The sequence below is a fragment of the Simochromis diagramma genome, unplaced genomic scaffold, assembly GCF_900408965.1.
Source record: "Simochromis diagramma unplaced genomic scaffold, fSimDia1.1 OVJJ01000596.1, whole genome shotgun sequence".
Classification (NCBI taxonomy): Eukaryota; Metazoa; Chordata; class Actinopteri; order Cichliformes; family Cichlidae; genus Simochromis; species Simochromis diagramma.
The window spans coordinates 22,916,792-22,936,806 of record NW_024387245.1 but is presented as its reverse complement, the minus strand read 5'-3'; the positions used below and the strand labels follow the sequence as shown (position 1 = coordinate 22,936,806).

Genomic DNA, 20,015 nt, shown 5'->3' with positions numbered 1-20,015 from the left:
TGCTTCTAGTCTCCTGTATTTGGGTCCTAACTTTTACATGACACTCATCTGCATTAAACCTGCAGCCAGCTGCATCAATATCACGTTACTGTTACTGACAATCAGCCAGATAACATGCTTCCGGATGTGTGGGCTTAGGCATTTTAACAGTGAAGCTGTCATACTAGACATTAAAGAGTGCATTAGGCACATTTTCAGAATTTTCTTCAACTTCCATGCTCATTCTGTTTGTTAACAAATATTTTTATTAAAAGTTCATGCTTGTGGGTTACAGCAAGCATTTGTTACAACTTTTCTTTGTTTCGCCATCGATTCACCTCTATCTGGACATTGCATCCAGGTAATACCTGAAACCCAGAAATATGGTAACATCAGTGAAAAGTACTGAAAAAGAAATTAGCAAACAGGATATAAATAAGCCAAAATCTTATGTAAACTGCGTTTTCAAAAAGCCACCCATGTTAAAAAGGAAACATAAAAATAACAGAAGCTTTCTAAGTCTCTTCTTTGTTATTATCAGTAGAAATTATAGTTAAAACTAAAATTCCACAAAATGCTACTACTACATGCTCATACTACATAATACTAGTATGGAGGATTTTTCCATGTGGTATCCTCAAGTGTGGATATCTCATTCAACGCTCCCTCCTTTTAATTTTGGCTTTTCTGTGAGACGGTGAGAGACTGAGAATTTCAGTCAGGAAGAGGATGGTTGACGAGGAGGGAGTCACAGCCACCCACCTCACCCTCCACCCCACCGGCAAGAGGAGAGAGCAGCGTGTCATAATTTATGACTTAAAAAGCATGAATTTTTCAGCGCACAGTGGCAGGGATGGCACTTCATGTTTACGGCAATCATTTCCTTAGTGAATGATTCATGTGGATGTGGCGCTTATGAATCTTTCAGGGAACAAACAGAAACACTGATGCTCAGAGCTTTAAACTCCTTCGTTGGTTGCTGCCTCAACAGCCAAACTGTGTCTGGGAATCGAAGAAACGGTGACATGAGCGTGGGAATGAAAACAAAAAAGATCCCGTTTCATCTTAAGGTTCTTGTATGCTTCTCTTTTTTTCTGAGCATATTTAAAAGACACTCTTCGATATTTTAGCACTCTTCGAAGGAAGCTTGTGACCATAGGTGACCATGTATCCCTCCAAATGCTGTCGAAGCTCTGCCAGAGGTGCGAGTTGAAGATCTCGTGGACCGGGGCCTCTGTCACTTTACGTTGTCTCGTCGTATACGTGTAGGCGCCTCAGGTCTGTCCAGCATCCTACTCTGCCACCTGATCCAACTCTAAAGTCAGGACCTGTTCCCCAAACAGCCTCCTGCAGGTGGTGTGCCCATGTCCCTTTTTCAGGTTGTTCCCAGCAGGGCCCGGCCACAAGGCACTCACCTTCAGGCACCCTCAGGCCTGGGCCATGGTGACCCTATCCTGGGCAGGGTGAACTGTTCCCTAGGTCTGTCACTGACACAGCTTTCTAAATCGCTCTTTGTCTGGTTCCTCACCCAGGACTAATTTGCCATGGAACACCCTACCAGGGTGCAAAAAACCCCATGACAACATAGCCCCTGGGATCCCTGGGACACACAAACCCATCTGCCATGATAAGGTATTGGATGACAGAAGAAATATTTGTGTAGCTGATAAATTGCATTGCATACTATTTCATATTCTCTCACATAATTCTGTAGATCCTTCAAATAGCTAGACCTCAAAATTAATTGTCTTATCTTATAAAAAATCCAAATCCAAAACAAGTACAAGGGCCCCAAAAGACTCACATTTAGTCCTCTAATGCTATACATCACTCAGCTGCAATAATCCAGGCTACTGTTAGCTTACAAATTTTAAAAAGTTATAAAATGTTTTGCAATATTTTTCTTTGTTTCTGATACAACTGTAACTTTAGGTTGCACAGCTGAAAAAACCCTTTATATAAAATCCAACACTATATTGTGCTCATCATATAGCACTGTACTATAGTGCTATATCAATATTATAGCAGAATAGCAGAATATTAGCCATCTTTAAGATCTTTTGGATGCCTCTTTAAATATTTGCTACTCTGCAGTTCCTTTAACAGCCAGCAGATGCTTTTCCCTAGCTGAGTGGAAAAAATGGTGGCAACCTCAGGGGCTGATAAAACAAGCCAAGAAGAAGTTCCAAAAAACTGCAGTTCCTCTGAAGCTGACTCTGAAAGCAATTCTCCATAGACCTTTATAGTAAATATAAATCTTTTTATAGCCTGGTACAAAAAGCAGTTTTTGTCTCTCTTAATGACTAATGTGGGAGGGTAATATTTTTTACCTTAGTTAGTATTATTATTGGCCTGGCCCCTTGAGTGGCAAGTGGTTGCCAATAGGCCTGCTAGCTGTCTGCTAGGCCTCACCTCTGCTAATTTAAAAAACTGGAACTCCCAGCAGTGTTTATGGTTTTAGTGCCTTTTCAAGCATTTTTAATGCATTTGTCTGACAGTGTTGCATGGACTGCAGCCTTCCCAAGATGAGTAAAATTCTTTAATTTATTAGTCTGCTACTTAGCACTAATCAGCACGTACCCACAGAGACTATAGATGCACCTTGCTAACCCTGTTAGCTATCATTAGCTGATATTTTTGATCTCCACCCACCAATAAATCTAAAAAAAAAACCCGAGATGAGTACTACCAAATGCTGAACTGGAAGCTTCATATGTTGGTCACATATACCTTTTGCATATGATCATTACTGGCCATCGGAGCCACCTATGACAACAAAGCAAATAAACTCACTGTGTTTACATATGTTGCTTCTAGCCAGTGTGTTTGGTTGTATCTTCTGTGAAATATTGATCAGATAGTCACATTCACTGATACACCATGCAGACTAACATGTAACCAGATTATTATTAGCTATATAAAGATGTTGGATGGGGCACTCTCACCCTGATATTCACTGTCACTTCTCTGCTCAGCGGAGCCATGTCCTCCTTTAAGAATCACATTTATCTGTTGCCTAGAAGCTGCAGTCGCCTGGTGGAAATCTTTCATCTTGCCTGCGTAGTGCCCTTCAGAGGGCCCTACCGGCTGTTTGGATTTTAGCCAAGGTTACTATAGAAACACACTGAGGGAGAATGGCAGGGAAACAGGAAAGGCTGGCGCTGGCTAATGGAGAACACGGTTGCTACACAAAACCCCACACATTTTTAAATGCGAACAAAGGGTAAACAAGAAAGTTTGTTTTTAATCTTTGTTAAGAAAAAGCAGATAGATGCATTGATTATTCATTTCATAGACTGGCTGTTTAAATGAGTCATTCACCCAAAGCATCAGAAGATCAACTCCACAGACAACACACACTTGTCTTTGTGTGCAAAATATAATATGGATGAAATATACATTATAAAACATGGATTAAAAATATATAATACCTTTGAGTAATTAAAACAAACTTCAAAAATGTATTAATGTACTTATTTGTAAATCGAGTTAGTGAAGAGAGTGATCAAGTGACTTCAAGTCACAGCATGCGCACTGGATGTGTGTGCTTCAGAAGAGGGTTAGTCACTTTGAGGGGAGTTTGATATTCATGAAAGATACCTGCACAGATCACAGCTGAAAAATTTAAATTAACCTACAACCTACAAACAGATGAATGAATTAAACCGCTGATCAAACGTGTTAAATTAAAATGTATGTTTGACTGAAGTCATCCACATTGAATGCACTCAACATGCATATTGAAAAATGTATATAACATGAATTGATGCATGCATGATTGAGAGCGAGAGAGGCAATGAATAAATTGATGAACAAATGAGAGCGTGAAGCAATGTTAAATTAAAGTTTAGAAATATTTAATTGATCAGCGTTAAAAAAAAACAAATATTGCTAAGAAATTGTGCTGTTGACGGATAAATCTTTTGGTCAGGAGTGAAATATGCAATGTCCAAATCCTATTTAATCAAACTGTGCTGCTTTACTGCTTTAAATAAAATGTATTTAAAGTTTATTTAATTAAGAAATTTTTGCTTTCATACCATGAATAGTTTCTGAGTTACAGGTCCTTTAAGTAAGGATATGCATAAATTCTGCACTTTATGTTTTTTGTGTTTTGTTTTGTTTTTTGTTGCATTTTTGAGCTCTCTTAACTTTTAAAGTAAAGGGGATATATATATATATATATATATATATATATATATATATATATATATATATATATATACATATACACACACATACATATATGAGAAAATGATGTTGACACAAGAGAATCCTAATAGAAGATGAGCTTGGCAAAAAAAAATGCAGAACCTGTTTTGACCAGCAACCTATGCCACATGGTAAAATGTCCCTGTGTCGCTGAAAGTATACCTAAAATGACACCGTCATATATGAAATTGTTACTGTTGTGCTATTCGTTTAAATCCACTTATTTTTGGATCTATTCACGCTCAAAGCTGGTTGCAGATGACAAAACAAGATTTTGGATTTAGGGTGTGATACCTGGAGTGGATGTGAATTTGATTTGATTGTGGTTTTTAACAGAGGCTAAATGTGTTTTTCAGCCATAGAAAATTCAAATGCATACATAAATTACTGAATTAAAATAATTGCCATCTGCCAATCTTATATGCTGCTGCAATCAAATTCAAAATGAACTAATTTTTTTAATAAAATGCTACATTTTTGCAGTTATCTATTCTAGTGCAAATAAAATGCAAATTTATGAAATATGGAGATCATTACTTTTTTTTTCTTTTTTACATACTGTTTTTGCAGTACCCAATATGGCAACATTTTGAATTTCATTTCAACATCCTTTCAATTACAGTTTTATTTATTTACTGCCAAATCACAGTAGTCGCCTCGAGATGCTTTATAATATAAGGTAAAGAGCTTAAAAATAATAAACGAAAACACCAAAACCATAAGACAACTACCTATGTGTAAGCACTTGGCAACAGTGGGAAGGAAAAACTCCCTTCAAACAGGAAGAAACCTCTACCAGAACCAGGCTCAGGGACGAACGACTGTTTGGGAGTGAGGGGAGAGAGACAGGACATAATACATGCTGTGGAAGAGAGCCAGAGATTATATTTGTATGTTATACATATCATATATTTAGTATAGTATAAATGTAAATCAAATGCTGGATTAAAATTGTTTTAATAATTATATGTCTTAAACCTTTCCACTAAATGTAACCTTATTTGTATCTTTTAGACATCCACTTCCTCAATAGGATAAACATACAAATATGACTGAAATTTAGTTACATTTATATCTTTGTAAGAGTCTAAGAAGGGTGACTTTTTACGGTTAAGTTTTAACCAAATTAAGACACCATGACTGACCAAACAGAATTAGCCCAGGAAACATTGTCTGTAAACATTCATCTTTAGAAATGTCTTGTTCCCTCTACCCTGCAGTCCTTAATCTAAATTTTCTTTTTTCCCCATAGAAGCTGCAGAAAGATGCATTCTTCATCTTTTACACAAAGATTGTGTACAGTTACACTTCTGCAGTTGCAGTGTACGGGTGTTACTTTGTAGCAGCTTGGTGTTTTTTGCATGTACCTTAATGAAGACAAACAACACAGAGGACTGTCATGGGGCAATAGCACTACACTTCTGCACAGTATAAAAAGCTACAGGGATTGGGCATCCCACATTTATATTTCCTTCACAAAAGTTGGGGGGGAAATCACATATATGCTGCTGGCACCAGTTTCAGCTGTTTGTTTCAGCTTTTAGTACAAACATTTTCACTTTGACCAAAATACCAAATTCTTTTATGAAATGAGTTTTTGTTTGTTTTCTGTAAGAACTGCTCAAATCAATTTGCATGGCCTCAGAGCTCAAACAGCAAGTAGAAGAATACTGAGAGATGGACATGGACAATATTGTTAATAGGAATAAACAAATACTAATAGCAAAATATAGCAATATGCATTAATAATCTTATTTTAGTTGCAATATAAAGGCATTAGGCATAGAAACAAATGCATTATGTATAGCCGGATAATCTCTCTAAAGGCTTCTATATTTTCATTTAAACGCTTTCTCCTTTATGTTTAACCTAATTCCTCATAACACTTAAGCTCCCTCGGCACATTTCATCCCCTGAGGGTTCTTGTTCGTTTGACTCTGAATCGCTTCCTGTCATATTCAAATACACATACTTTATTATTATTAAACATATCTAATAGATGTTCCGTTTAGCCGGGCACAGTTTTTGCTTATTTTTAATATGTTTGGGCCCCCGCTGGGAATCGAATTCTCACCCAGGCTTCGTTAGTGCCTTGCTCATCCGATTAGGGACAGCAGATCAGTAAACAGCTTCACCCAGGGGATGATAAAGAAATGGGAGTTTTGGATTTGAACTGATAAATCAAACCAATACACGATCATTATGTAAATCTTAACCTCAAAGGGCAGTTTCACTTAGCATTGTAGGTGCATGCGTGTGTGTGTGTGTGTGTGTGTGTGTGTGTGTGTGTGTGTGTGTGTGTGGCATAAGCAGTTTTTCCTCAAAGCCATGTTTCTATCATTTTAGAGGACGCAACAGTGGCTTACATGAATCTCCTGGAGAATTACTCTAATCTTAACCATAAGGTCTAACCCTAAGCCTATGCCATGTTACTCTTTAACCATTTACATTAGAAGATCCTACTGTTTGTCCCCATAAGGAGGAAATGTTCCCATAATTTGATGCAAATACAGTTAAGTCCCCATAACATGTGGAATATCGGAATCCCACACACACACACACACACACACACACACACACACACACACACACACACACACACACACACACACACACACAGAGAGAGAGAGAGAGAGAGAGAGAGAGAGAGAGAATATGTTGTATCTGCCAGCTGAGACCCAAACAATAAAAAAACCCAACAAATAATAAAACACTTCCCTCGTCCCTTCAGGACAATCCCTTTCACTCTTTCCTTTCTCTCTCTCTGTCCCCACTCTCCACCTATCTCTGTGTATTTCTTTTCCCCTTACGAATTATTATCCAGCTTTTGATCTGCTTTCCTATCAGTCCTACAGAGGATTTTTACCTTTCTTGCACCAGTGTTTTGCAGAGGTTTTACAGCACATTCACTGTTTGCTTCATTATCTCATTGAATTTTCTTTGAAGTAGCAGTAATATAAAGTGAAGTAAATAATTTTTGATGAATCACCCACTTTGGGTGAGAAAGTAGGTGAAAGGTTAGAAACCAGTCTATACTACAGATGTTCTAATAGACATGTTGATGGTTTGGATGAAGTTTGCTCAGAGACAACAATAGGAATAGCAGTCTAAATAAATATCAGCAGTTAAATAATACATCTGTGAGGAGTCTGTGGTTAGTGATGAATGTTTTATTTCTTTTTGTTTGTGACTTCTTGAAGTCAATACTATGGAGAGCTAAAGGAATAGAAGGATCAACAGAGCTGTGACTCTTTGTCAGCCTGGCTATAGTGCTGAAAATAAATCTGGGATCATATTCCTCTATCAGTGGCCAAGAGTAAGATGTCCCATCATTACGAACACTTTTTTTTCTCTCCATTTTTACAAACTTGCTACAGTTCATTGAGGTTTCCAGATTTGTTTATTTACAGTTTGCTTTTTTTAAAAATATCATTTTAATCATTTTAAAGATCATAAAGATCCTGCCACAACATTTTCATCAGACTGAGATCTGGACTTTTGGGCATTGCAGCACCTTGATTCTTTTTCAGCTACTCTATTGTAGGTTTGCTGCTGCGCTTGGGATCATTGTAATGTTTTGTGACAGAGTTTGGGTCAAGCTTTAGTTGCTAAACAGGCAGCCTCACATTTATCTCTAGAATACTCCGGTATACAGAGGACTTCATGGTTGATGGAGCAAGTGCAACTTACCCGTGACCTGTGGCTGCAAAACAAAGTCAGATGCTTGACAGTGAGGTGTTTGCACTGATATCCTGTGTTTGGTTTTTACCAAACATGCTGCTGTGATTTATGACCAAACATCTCTACTCATCTGTCCAAGGGACATTGTTCCATAAATCTTGTGGTTTGCTCAATGGCAGTTTTGCAACCCTAAGCTGTGCTGCCATGTTCTTTTCAGAGAGAAGAGGCACATCTCATTCTTGTTCAGTTTTTTTTTCTAATTCTAATACTGTAACAAACTTTAAAATCTAACATGAAAACTGAAGTATAAAGTGTGACGTGTAGCTCTTGGACTTTTTGCAATTTCTTTGACCATTGTACAGTCTGACCTACAGATTGTGGCTCTATGATAATACACCCAAATACTCCAGACCAGCAAACTGCCAAACATCTGCTTCTGCAGAGGTGCTCGCACTTGATGGTGGCTGCTACTTACCTTCTTAATTCTTGCAAATATAAGAGTGTACTCAGTTTTTCACATGGTTGCATATAACACACTGAAAACTTTTAGCTGCTGTGTGGTGCTGCCACATGGCACTGAAGGACATAATAGTGGGAGAAAAGGTTAAAATTAACTGTAGCGTAAATTAAATCTGTTAATCTTGTAGCTTTGAGTTACCACCAGTCAACAGGTTTAAATCGACTGACAACCAATCTGACACACAGCTGCTCCACTTCAATGACTGCTCTCAGAATATGTCAGCTAAACAGGTACTGAACAGAGCAAGAATCTGTTTGTGGTGATGAGAGTAGAGTGTAGATGAGAGAGAGAGGTCAAAAAATAAAAGCAACATGAATATCCCACCGTTTCTTCACGTACTGATTCATTTTCATGTTCACAAAACCTGTAGTTTCCCTTTTAAAGACCAAAAAAACACATTTGAAGGCTGGATGGTTGGTGGTGAAGGGGTTGTTTGTGGTTTGTCATTCACAAATGAAACAATTTGGTTTGGTTTAGGCATTAAAAACCTAAACCTACTTTAGAAAAAAGCAACTGTTCTTTTCCACTTCTTTTAAAGTGTCGGTTCTTGTCTTGCCAAAGTGACTCATTCCCACTTGATCTGGACAAAATATGTGCTGCAGACATGAAACATGTTTGTTTTTTGAATACGTTGGTTACACTGTTGTTCTGAGTGTTATAAAAAAAAAAGTGACATTTCATGCCCTTAAACACAAATAGACTGTTCCTGTCACAGTCCTGGGTCGGTGACCCAGTGTTTTGAGTTTCTTGTGTCTCTGAGTTTTTGTATTATGCTCTTAGTTCTTTGTTGCCCCAGTTTATTCTATAGTCTACCTCATAGGTGTCAAACTCTGGCCCGTGGGCCAAATTTGGCCCGCAGCCTAATTACATTTGGCCCGCGAAGCCATACCAAATTACTATTAGAGCTGGCCTGCTGGTATTATACAGCTAATATATATATTGTTTAGTATTAAGCTTTGCTTGTTCCATATTCAGTTTTTCAGCTAAACTTGTTTGAGTCCATAAGAAAAGATTCATTCTTATATCTGGAGGAAGATTTTTTTTTTCAATAAATATTAATGTTAGCCCGCGACTTTGTTTCATTTTGAATTTTGGCCCACTGTGTATTTGAGTTTGACACCCCTGGTCTAGCGTCTTAGTTTGGCTTTCTTGTATTCTGTTTAGTTCTCTGAGTATTTAGTAGCTGCCCTCTGTGTCTCTTTGTTGTTGTTCTTTGTTTCTTAGTTGCTCAGTTGCTCTGTCTCCCCTAGTCAAGTCTGCGTCTGTGCTACTTCCTGTTTTACTTTGAAGGTCTGTGTCTCATGTGAGAGTATCCTACTTTGCTTCCTTGTCTCGTCAGTTCTGATTTCCCCCAGCTGTGCTCTCCTTCTGTGTCTTATTCCCCTCATTATTTCCCAGTGTATTTAAGCCCTGTGTTTCTCGGTGTCAGGGTTGCGATCTTCTGTCATGTTTCGGTTGTGTGCAGGCAGGAATAGGACACAAACGCAAACTCGCTGGAGACAGAACTCAAAATGGCAGCTTTTATTGCTGAACACAAAACTCTACAAAACCTAAACAGAGAAGAATCTAACAAAACACACACAGGGAGCCACAGGTAGAAACACACAGCATGCTGACCATTCCATATCTTGCTGTAAAGTCACGCTGACAGGATTTAATTACATAATTTTTTAGAAGTCTAAATAATTATGTATTATTTAGTGCTGAATTATATGTATTATATATAATATATATATATATAATATTAACCTACATGGACCTACATATATATATAATATTAACCTACATGCTGTATGTATGTGTATGTATTAGGGGTGCAACGATATTCGTATCGATATTGAACCGTTCGATACAGTGCTTTCGGTTCGGTACGCATATGTATCGAACAATACAACATTTGTAATTTATTTTATCAATTTTCCTTCTGACGATGCTGTCTGTGTTGAGCGCTCAGTGAATCTGTGTTCGACTACTCCGCCTAGGCTGCACTGTCGAGCGCAGATCCACTGAGCGCTCAACACAGACAGCATCGTCAGAAGGAAGAGCGCAGGGCAAGCTAGCGAGACAGAAGTTAAGCTCTACTTGCAACATTCAGATCTGGCGTTTGGAATTATTTTGGTTTTCATGTGACGTATGACCCTGAAGGTAAGCGAGTCATGGACTAAAGTAAAACAGTATGTTGGATGTGCCATGCAATGCTCAATTACATTGGTGTGAACTAGTGTGTTAGCGCAGTTAGCTCGTTAACGTGTTTGCCGTCTAGCCCCATGCACGGAGCGATCGGCGGTAGCTCGTTAACGGAGATTTGCCGTGTTGTGGCGTTAAGGTCATTTCAACAAGATTAACCTGAAAGCACTAGTGGGAACACAACGAATATGACTGCACATTTACGCCGACATCATCCTAGTGCAAAGACAAAAACAACAAGCATGCTACTAACTTTAGCCGAGTCATTTAGACAGCTGTTAGCACATGATTCTCCTTATGCTGCTGAGAATATAGCCCAGAAGAAGCGGATAGTATAGCTTTTATTTTGGAAAGAGACATTTCTCTGTAATAAACTCTCAATTCCAAAGATGAGTGATTCCTCAATCAGATACAGGGCTCGCAATATCACTAGCCCGACGTCCCGGGGCTAGCGATTTTTTTCAGACGGGCTACCCTGCCCTTCGGGCTATTGTAGGAAGGAAAAATATATGTCAATGCTTTTGCATTCTTTCAGAAATGTAGCTGGGTAATTATGTCATTGGCATTGGTGAGCCACTGTCAATATGTGACATATTGAAATCGCGTTTGAATTTGCGCTTGTTTTTTTGCTTTCACTTTGCAATCGTGCGAACTGTGTATAGAGAGCGACAGCACTGATCTGTGAGTGATGATAATTTGTGCACCAATTCCTCTGACATCGTCTTATTAATCGTTAGCTTACTATGCAAACATGACAAGTGAAATCTCCCGCAGCTTAAACATGTGAGAGGTTGATCGCGCAGAGAATCGCTGAGCTTATGTGAGTGCGTGTGTAAAAGCAGCAGGATATATATTTGACTACAATGACCTGGATGACTGAGAACCTTCACAGACAGACATATATTTTAGTTCTGCTGAGCCAAATAAGACAGGTCGGGGTGAAGAAGTGACAGCCAAAGAAAAGCTTACCACAAAACGGAGAAGTTATGACAAATGAGACTATAAGGCAAAAAGAAAGTGCAGCTTTATGGTTTCATGGACAAAATCATTTCTGTGGCTGCAATATGACGAGCTAAATAACCAGGGCTGCACATAAGTGGTCCGCAGGTGCGCATTCGCTGTCAAAATAAAAAACGCGCACAAGGGTTAGGGTTAAATTTAAAAACTGTACTTTTGAGTTAAAATATATATTTATAATTTTAATAAATGACAAATTAAAAAGGCATGAACATTTTTTTGTATCGAAAAAATATCGAACCGTGACACCAAAGTATCGAACCGAACCGAACCGTGAATTTTGTGTATCGTTGCACCCCTAATATATATATATATATATATATATATATATATATATATATATATGTGTGTGTGTGTGTGTGTGTGTGTGTGTGTGTGTGTATATACGTATATATGTGTGTATATATACGTATATAATAGAAAGAAGGAAAACAAATGAAAACTATGAAGTAAAAAGTTTTTAAAAGGAAATTGATTCAGAAAAGTAACACATTGGGATCTTTTGCTATCAACGGTGTAATATTATTTTTGCATTACAAAAAATATTGTTGAAAACTGCCTGCTTAGATGTATTTAGATATGAACATCATTTATTGTTTTTCCTTTGTGTGTGTATTTTTTGTGCTGTGCTTTTGTGCTTCATTAGATGCTTTTGAAGTGTGACAGAAAGGTGGTGCGGTGGCGGGGGTGTTACTCTAATCTAATAAAGGGCAAATAATATGTAAGATTTATGGTTCTCATCAATAATAATATTTCTGTTTATTGAAAAAATGTCAGAAAATACCAGGCTGGCAGAATAATACCAACACATATTGCATTAGCAGCGTCTGTTTTGTCTTCATCTGTCTTTTGTTTCCTCTCATCCTGTGGGAGTGAGTGCAGAACAGATTTTGTCTTCGACATTAAGTTAACATGTTTCCAATTTAGAGCAGCATGTAGGTTAATTCAGAATTTAAGGCCTTATCGAAAACACGAACATAAACCTAGTAGATGTACCCAGAAAGTCAGAGCATGCTGCTGTTAACATTGTCTCGAAGCATGAATACTTTAGATTTGCTGTATTAACACTGAACTAAAAACACAATCTGTGCTTAAACATAACATAAGTTCTTTTATTTCCTAAATTGGTTAACTTTATATAATATTAATCTTAGTCACATTTTCCAGCCTTTAGGGAAGATGTTTGTATTAATTTTATTTTCTTTGTTTCTATGATGTTTCTCTTGTTTGCTGTCACCGTGCACCTGTAACCTTTAGCCACATAAAATATGTATTTTGCAAATACATATTTAAGGAGAAAAATTAAAAATACATAAATAAAAGAATAAAAAAAGATCATTTATGTATGAAGTGGGGCACAGCTGCATGTTCTGTCCATTGCTTTGTTTAAATCTGCTGCTGGATTTTATAACCTCACATATAGATATCAGATAAACCCAACAGTAGTTGGTAACTACTTATGTTAACTCGCCGGCCATTTAATTCAACACCGATTCACCTGCTCAAACATCTAATCAGCCAATCACAGGGCAGTAACTCAATGCATTTCAGCATTTTGTCAAAACAAGCTGCTAAAGGTCAAACTGAACGTGGTAGTTGGTGAGAGATGTGCATGTCTGAGTATTTAAGAAACTGCTGAACAACTTATGGAATTTAAGATACAACCATCTCAAGGTTTTATAGAGGCGTCTGCAAAGAAAGAGGAAATATTCAGTGAGCGACATCAACAAGGCATTGTCAGAAGAAACTAGCTAGACTGCTTCAAGCTGATTGGAAAATAACAGGAACTCAAGTAACCAGTTGTTACAACCAAGGTTTACACAAGAACATCTCTGAACCAAAAATACATCCAGAAGTAAGGGCAGTCTAACAGAGGAACTTTGGGATGTGATGGAACACACACTTCCATTCTCATTTGTTTGTGATATTAATCTCACAAACAAATGAGAATGGAAGAAAGTTAAAAATGATATGATAAAAAATTATAACTACAAGAACTTACAAGGACAAGAAACACTTCTTTGTATGCTTTTATGCAGCTACGTTACAGCTGTCATGCCTCTTTTATACATCAGAAAAAAACCCAAAAATGCATCTTTGGCTGATGATACACCCATGCATTCTCACTTGTACTTCCTCCAGCATTCCAAATCTCTCCTTTAGGTATTATAGGAATTGAGACAACCTTCAGCATGGTGCACTGAGATTGATTTCCAGGTCACAGGAGGGATTAGCAAGGATAGAGGAAGTGAAAAATCAGAAAACATAGAAAGTAAAAACGGTCTCTTACTCTAATGTGGTTTCCACTGAAACCATTACAGTTATTATGGTGAGAAAACAGAGAAGAAAAACCTACAGCAATGAAACCAAAGAAACACTAAACACACATGCTGAAGTAAATGTGGGCAGGCTTTAGGGTTACAGATCAGGGCATGCTCTAATGTGTCAATTTGGATTTTGTCACTTTGAAATGAGGACTTGTAGTAAAACCAGCTTCACAAACAAATACGTTGTGTATTCACCGCATCTACAAACACACAGCCAACACTTCCTTCCCATCTTCTCAGGCACCGTGGTGAGTGTGTGTGTCTAATCCCCGTCTTCTCCCTCTCTCTCTCACTCACACACATGTTCACTGAAGTGTGCAGAAACATGAAGCTCCTCTCTTTCCCTCTTCGGCACGTCAGAAGCATTTTGCCGGGTGATTAATCGTCGCGGCGAGCGTTCGAGCCCCGCGGTTGGCCCGGGGGCGTCGCCACGATCCCTGCACCTGCCACTTTGATCCAGTGACCCCCCTTACTCTCACACTAACCCCCCACCCTCATTTCAACCCCCCACCCCCCACTAGATGCACAAACAAATATGCGTTCATACAAAATGAACAGGTTATTGTAAACTCCCTTTTAGGAGGGATACATACTTTCACATGTTATACTCCTAACATTAACCACACACAACCTCGAAATTTTATCATTTGCAACCTGTGCACTCCCTGTGAAGAGAAAAAAGACATAAGAGAGCTTTGAATAATGCAAATATGCAGTACTCTTAATCTTATCTTTAGTTCTTTAGTTAGTTTTTGTTCTCATTTATATAGATCTGCATGAGGATAAGTGAAGCTATCCAATAAGTAAAAGAATATGAAATGCTGACATGTTGACATGAAATTGAATGATAATCATTGTAATCAATAATAATGAATGGAGCTAACTAATTGACTGCTAATTTAGTCTGGAGTAGGCAGGCTGGGGTATCTAGCTGCTCCTGTTAGGTTTGGTCAAGGGTAGATGTGACAAGTTTGGATTAAAGGTAGTGGTTGCAAAAACAGCCATTATTGAACATCTAATATGTAACAGAATGTACTTGCTCAACTCCACAAAGACCAGTAAACTTTGAAGCTACAAAGAAAACAGGTCCAGTGGAGCTCACAGCACAGACCTTAGACAGATGGATGCAGCTTCCATGCCTGGAAAGTGAAGCTAGTGTGGTAGAGCCTCAAACCTTCACTGTTTTTAGTGGCCAGCAGGGGGGCAACTCCCAGGGTCTTAAATCCACTGACTTTGTATTTGGTGAATGTGCGCCCTTTGTAAATTAACTATCTAATGGACTTTGGGTTGTGTACGTGAATCTTGCAGTCATGAAAACAGTTTTCTTCAGCGTCATTTAGAGTCACTTCACTCACTCGCCTCTAAGTTTAGATAAATTGAACTCAGTGGCCAACAAAAACAATAGGAAACAGTCATTTTGTCTCTCATTGCTAAAAGTCTCGCACATTTGCCCAACAAGCAGAAGATTCCTGGTTCGATGCTGGTAGGAGACACAAATCCCTTTGGAGTTGTGCCAGAAAGAAATCTGCAAAATCAAACATGTGCTGCTGTGGTGACCCCTTTAAATAAGGGAACAGCCGAAACTAGCTAAGCAAAGGTTTATTGAAAAGCCCCAATTGGAGAGTTAATGAAACAAAAGAACAAAGAAAATCAGCCCGTACATATGAAGACCTGGAAAATTCATATTAAAAGAAATGAAATCATTTCACCGTAAATGCAGCATCGCTTTATAGAATTTAAATCCACAGTAAAATCCTCTTCATGTAGGTTCATAGACTTGCTGGCTGATTCTTTTTTCCCTTGCACTAAATTATTTCTTTGTCCAATTTATTATGCTGTTAAATAGTCCTGCAAACAGACCACTGGCTTCACTGAAAATGAGAATGAAACTCATGCCTATCTTGTATTTGCCGTGGTCTCATATTGTGGTTTTGTGCTGAGCCTTTAGTGGAGTTATGCTTCTATTCGAGTAAGATTTCATTGCAGGCTTTTGCTTCTTCCTGATGGTGTAAAATGATGGACGACTTTTGGACATTTTCAGACTCCCAGGACAAGTTTCCTGTCTGTGACATGCTCTGCTCTCCCACCACCTGAGTTGGAGGAGAGCGAGCATGTGTCTCAAGCCCACATTACATCTGTTACACCACAACGTGTGCGTATGTCTGTTGCACCACCAGTTACCATGCGAGTGTTTTGTATTTACTCTTGGTGGTAGTGAGTGTGTGTGTGTGTGTCACAGATGCCATTTGTTCTGAAATCAGCAGCTGGATCCTATGTTCCCGGTGGGACTTGTGTCTACAACAGACACACACATACACACAGTGTCAGCCGCTAGCCATACCTGTGGACACATTCACACACACATGCATGGGCAGATGTCATGTGGGACAGCTTGCTTGTATTTATGTGCGTCTTGATGGATCTGGAGGTGAAGCAGTGGTGTGTATGTGTACGTTTCTGTGGATATTAGCAGAGCTGAACTGCTGACCATTAACATATGGAGCAGATTATCTGCATACAGTGTGCACAGGTAACACACACATCCACAGATTTTATTTTAGAAACAAGTCCTAGGAAGTTGTTTCCCTGGTTCAGAGTTCACAGGGTGGAACAAACTTAACCTGTAAAACTTTCTTTTCCTTTTTTTCTCCCAAGAAAAAAACAGCCATAAAACCCCCTAAAAGTATACTGCAACCACCAGCTGCTAACATCAACATGCGAGCGTGTTACTTTGTTCATGGTACAGCTGAGAATAAAATACAATATATTTATAAGAAGTCTCCTTCATTATAATTAAGTTAAAAATTCTGATAGAATGGTGGAAATAAATGAAATATAGTGTTATATTGTCTTAAAACATAATTTCCTGCTTTTACTGATTATTTGACTACTTTATTAGGAAAACCTTGTTACTACGACTGGACTCTTTTTGCCTTCATTCTTCATGGAATAGATTCAACAAGGTGCTGGAAATATTCCTCAGAGATTTTGCTTGCATCCATGGTGCAAACCTCTCATTCCACCTCATTGGATTGAGATGGGGTGACTCTGGGGGCCATTTTAATACTGTGAATTCATTGTCATGTTCAATAAACCAGTTTAAGAAACCATGTGCATTATTGTTCTGGAAGCAGCCATCAGAAGATGGTTAGACTGGGGGATGTAGCATTTTCTGAGTGCAGCAATAAAGGGATGGAAACAGGACATTCCAGAAGCTAAATGTTAGCCTGCTATTTCAAACCACTTTTGATGTGTTTTGGGATCATTGTCCTGTGCAACATCCTGCTGTGTCAATCACGTAGCTGCTGATTAGAGGTTAAAGAATTAGGAGATAGCCCTCCTTCATCATTTCATTCACTTTGCATTACCACTGATAGCAAAACAGCCCCAGGTCATGATGCTACCACCACCTTTCTTGACAGCAGATACAGTGTTATTAGTTTTGAACACCTCATCTTTCTTCAAAATACCTCTTGTCATTGTGGCCAAATAGCTCAATCTTTGTCTCGTCTGACCATGAAACTTTTCTCCAGAAGGCTTGTCCATGTGGGTAGCTGCCAATTTTAGTTAAGTTTCATGGTGTCTATTTTGGAGCAGGGTTTCTTTCATGGTCGGTATCCTCTGAGTCCATGCCAATATAAAACGCTCTTCACTCTGGACAGTGATGCTAGTGTTTCACCAGTTTATTGTTCACAGCAGGTTTGAGCCTTGGTGGTTCCTGTGTTGTTCCTGAACATCCTCACCAATTTACTCTAATCTGAGGGTGGCAGTTTGGATCTTTTTCCAGACTTTTGCAAAGTGAGGACAGATCTGAGCAACTCGTTTTAACTGATGATCTTTGAATTAAAGATGTATGAATACAATCATTCCATCCTGGAAAAAGAACAGTTCAAACAAATCATTAAAATGGCTAAATTACTGTTACATTCATGCACAAGATGACTGTATGTAAAATACCTAAGGACCTGGAGCCTGTAGCATGGGACCATATGGCCATCTCAACACCGTTGTCCCGACAATTAGGACCACAGGCTAAAGTCCTGCTAGATCTGGAGCATGAGCAGAGAAGGGACTAGAAATAAACAAAGAAACAAAGATATAGTCAAAAGGTATTATAAAACTATTGTGTAAAGACATCACAAAGCAAATATATATATATATATATATATATATATATATATATATATATATATTTTTTTTTTTTTATTTATTTATTTATTTTTTCTAAACTAGAAAAGTGACTAAGTGGGCTAAACAATGTTTAGCCAATTAAACATTGCAAAGGAGTCCATGTGCACAATGAGCCACCCATGACTGAGCGCAGAGACAGAGGCAGAGTTGCCTAATTACAGCCTAAAGAGACCGGAGTCTTCATAAGAGCGGAAAATGAGTGAGAAAGGAAAACGGGAAGAAAGGAAGTGATTTCTAGTCTTAGAAAGGAAAGAAGGGAGGAAGGATACCAAGATTTATGAGTGGATAGTATAGTCACTTCATACATAATGAAACCTCCTCTCCTTTTTATACAGATGTTCCTGCTAATGTCTCTGTGAAATACCACCCCAAAAAGAGAGAGACGAACATTATTTACCTGTTGTGTTACGAAAAACCCGCACAAATATGCACCAAGATACAGCTGTGCATAAACACAAAAATATAGAAAATATAGAAGCAAGGGGCAGAAGGTGAGTTATGACAGCATGTAAAACTCAACAACCCAGAAGGTGTATTAAAAAGTGTCACAAAACAACTCTAGAGACAAAACCTGCTCAGGACTGAAAGAAAAAAAAAATCTATGTAACACCAGTATTTTGGTTTTTTAGGTGGAATTAAACAAGATCTAAAAATGATCAAATCTAACACCTGACAGCAAGAAGTAGAAGTCAAAGGGTGCTTATTAGAAAGGCATGAATACATATGAACTTGTGAGATTAAGCTCATCTGACTGTGGGTAAAAATGTACAAAAGTACTAAAGTTTATGGAGGCCACAGCGATGAGTCGAGAAACGCAGCATAAATATTGTAAAACAACTCACAGTTAACAAACCTGCAGTGCATTGTGGGAGTTGCAATCAGGTTTGTCCTTATGCTTATTCTGTCCTTCAGGATAATGTAATACAGATGCCGTTATTCTGGAACATCACTGTTACAACTTAGGCTGTAGCTAAAAACAGAACTAGGAGAGGGTACATGCTCCTGATAAGAAAACACAGTATGTCTCTGTTTGACCAGCAAGCAGCTAATAGCCTGTCTCTGTGACCATGATAGAGGCAGAACAAACGCACCTGACCCTTCTCAGCTCTCCACAAAATAGTTAAACCTTGAACAAATAAGGGAATTAAAGGAGTTTACTCTGACATCTTACACATCAGGTTATAACCCTAACCCTGCTTGATTCTATGTTCTAGAGCAGGGGTGGGGAACTCCAGGCCTCAAGATGTGTCCTTGATCCAACACAGCAGATTTAAATGGTTAAATGACCTCCTCTGGTAATGAACTGGTCATTTGATTCAGGTGTGTTGACTCAGGGTGATATCTAAAACCTGCAGGACACCAGCCGTTGAGGCTTGGAGTTCCCCACCCCTGCTTAAGGGAAAAGCAAATTTGACTTTTTTTTTTTAAAGATGAGTTTCAGTTACAACACTTATTTTCTTTGATAAAGATCCAGTAAAAATAGACTTAGAGATGGAGTCGTCACCAAAATACTCCAAAAAGATCAAGTAAGCTTTCCTTATTGTATTTTTCTTATCTTATCAAGTGGAAGGTGGAGAGAGTGATGCAATGTAAAAGTCACCTATGTCACACTAAAGTGACAAATTCCTGCCCACTTATCTGTAGTAATTATGAAGGTTTCCAGCAGTCCCAAGACCTTTTAGGGGTTAAGGTTTTCTTATCAAGGCTACAATCTAAGCTCTCTAGACGTCTTGTATTCCTCCTGTGAACTTCTGTGGTTGCTGTCAGAAACTTATCGCTACCAGCAACAATACATCCATCATAGTTTTTTTTCATTTTACCCTGAGCTTAAACAACAGCAAGAAGTCGTCTAAAGGTGCATCCACAACTCACAAAGGATTGCCATAATACTATTTTATTCC

General features: G+C 38.4%; 1 long non-coding RNA gene across 2 annotated transcripts; it reads right to left on the bottom strand.

Annotated features, from left to right (window-relative positions):
* Positions 1-15,948: 15,948 nt before the first annotated feature.
* LOC120714660 lies at positions 15,949-19,578 on the bottom strand. Of its 2 annotated transcripts, XR_005691461.1 has the most exons (4): positions 19,206-19,578; positions 18,968-19,096; positions 17,881-17,995; positions 15,949-17,796 (listed from the first exon to the last, which is right to left on the bottom strand). It is a non-coding gene; the product is annotated as an uncharacterized LOC120714660 (long non-coding RNA). The 2 variants fall into 2 exon arrangements; XR_005691460.1 differs by having other exon boundaries at positions 18,968-19,568.
* Between the last annotated feature and the right edge of the window lie 437 nt (positions 19,579-20,015).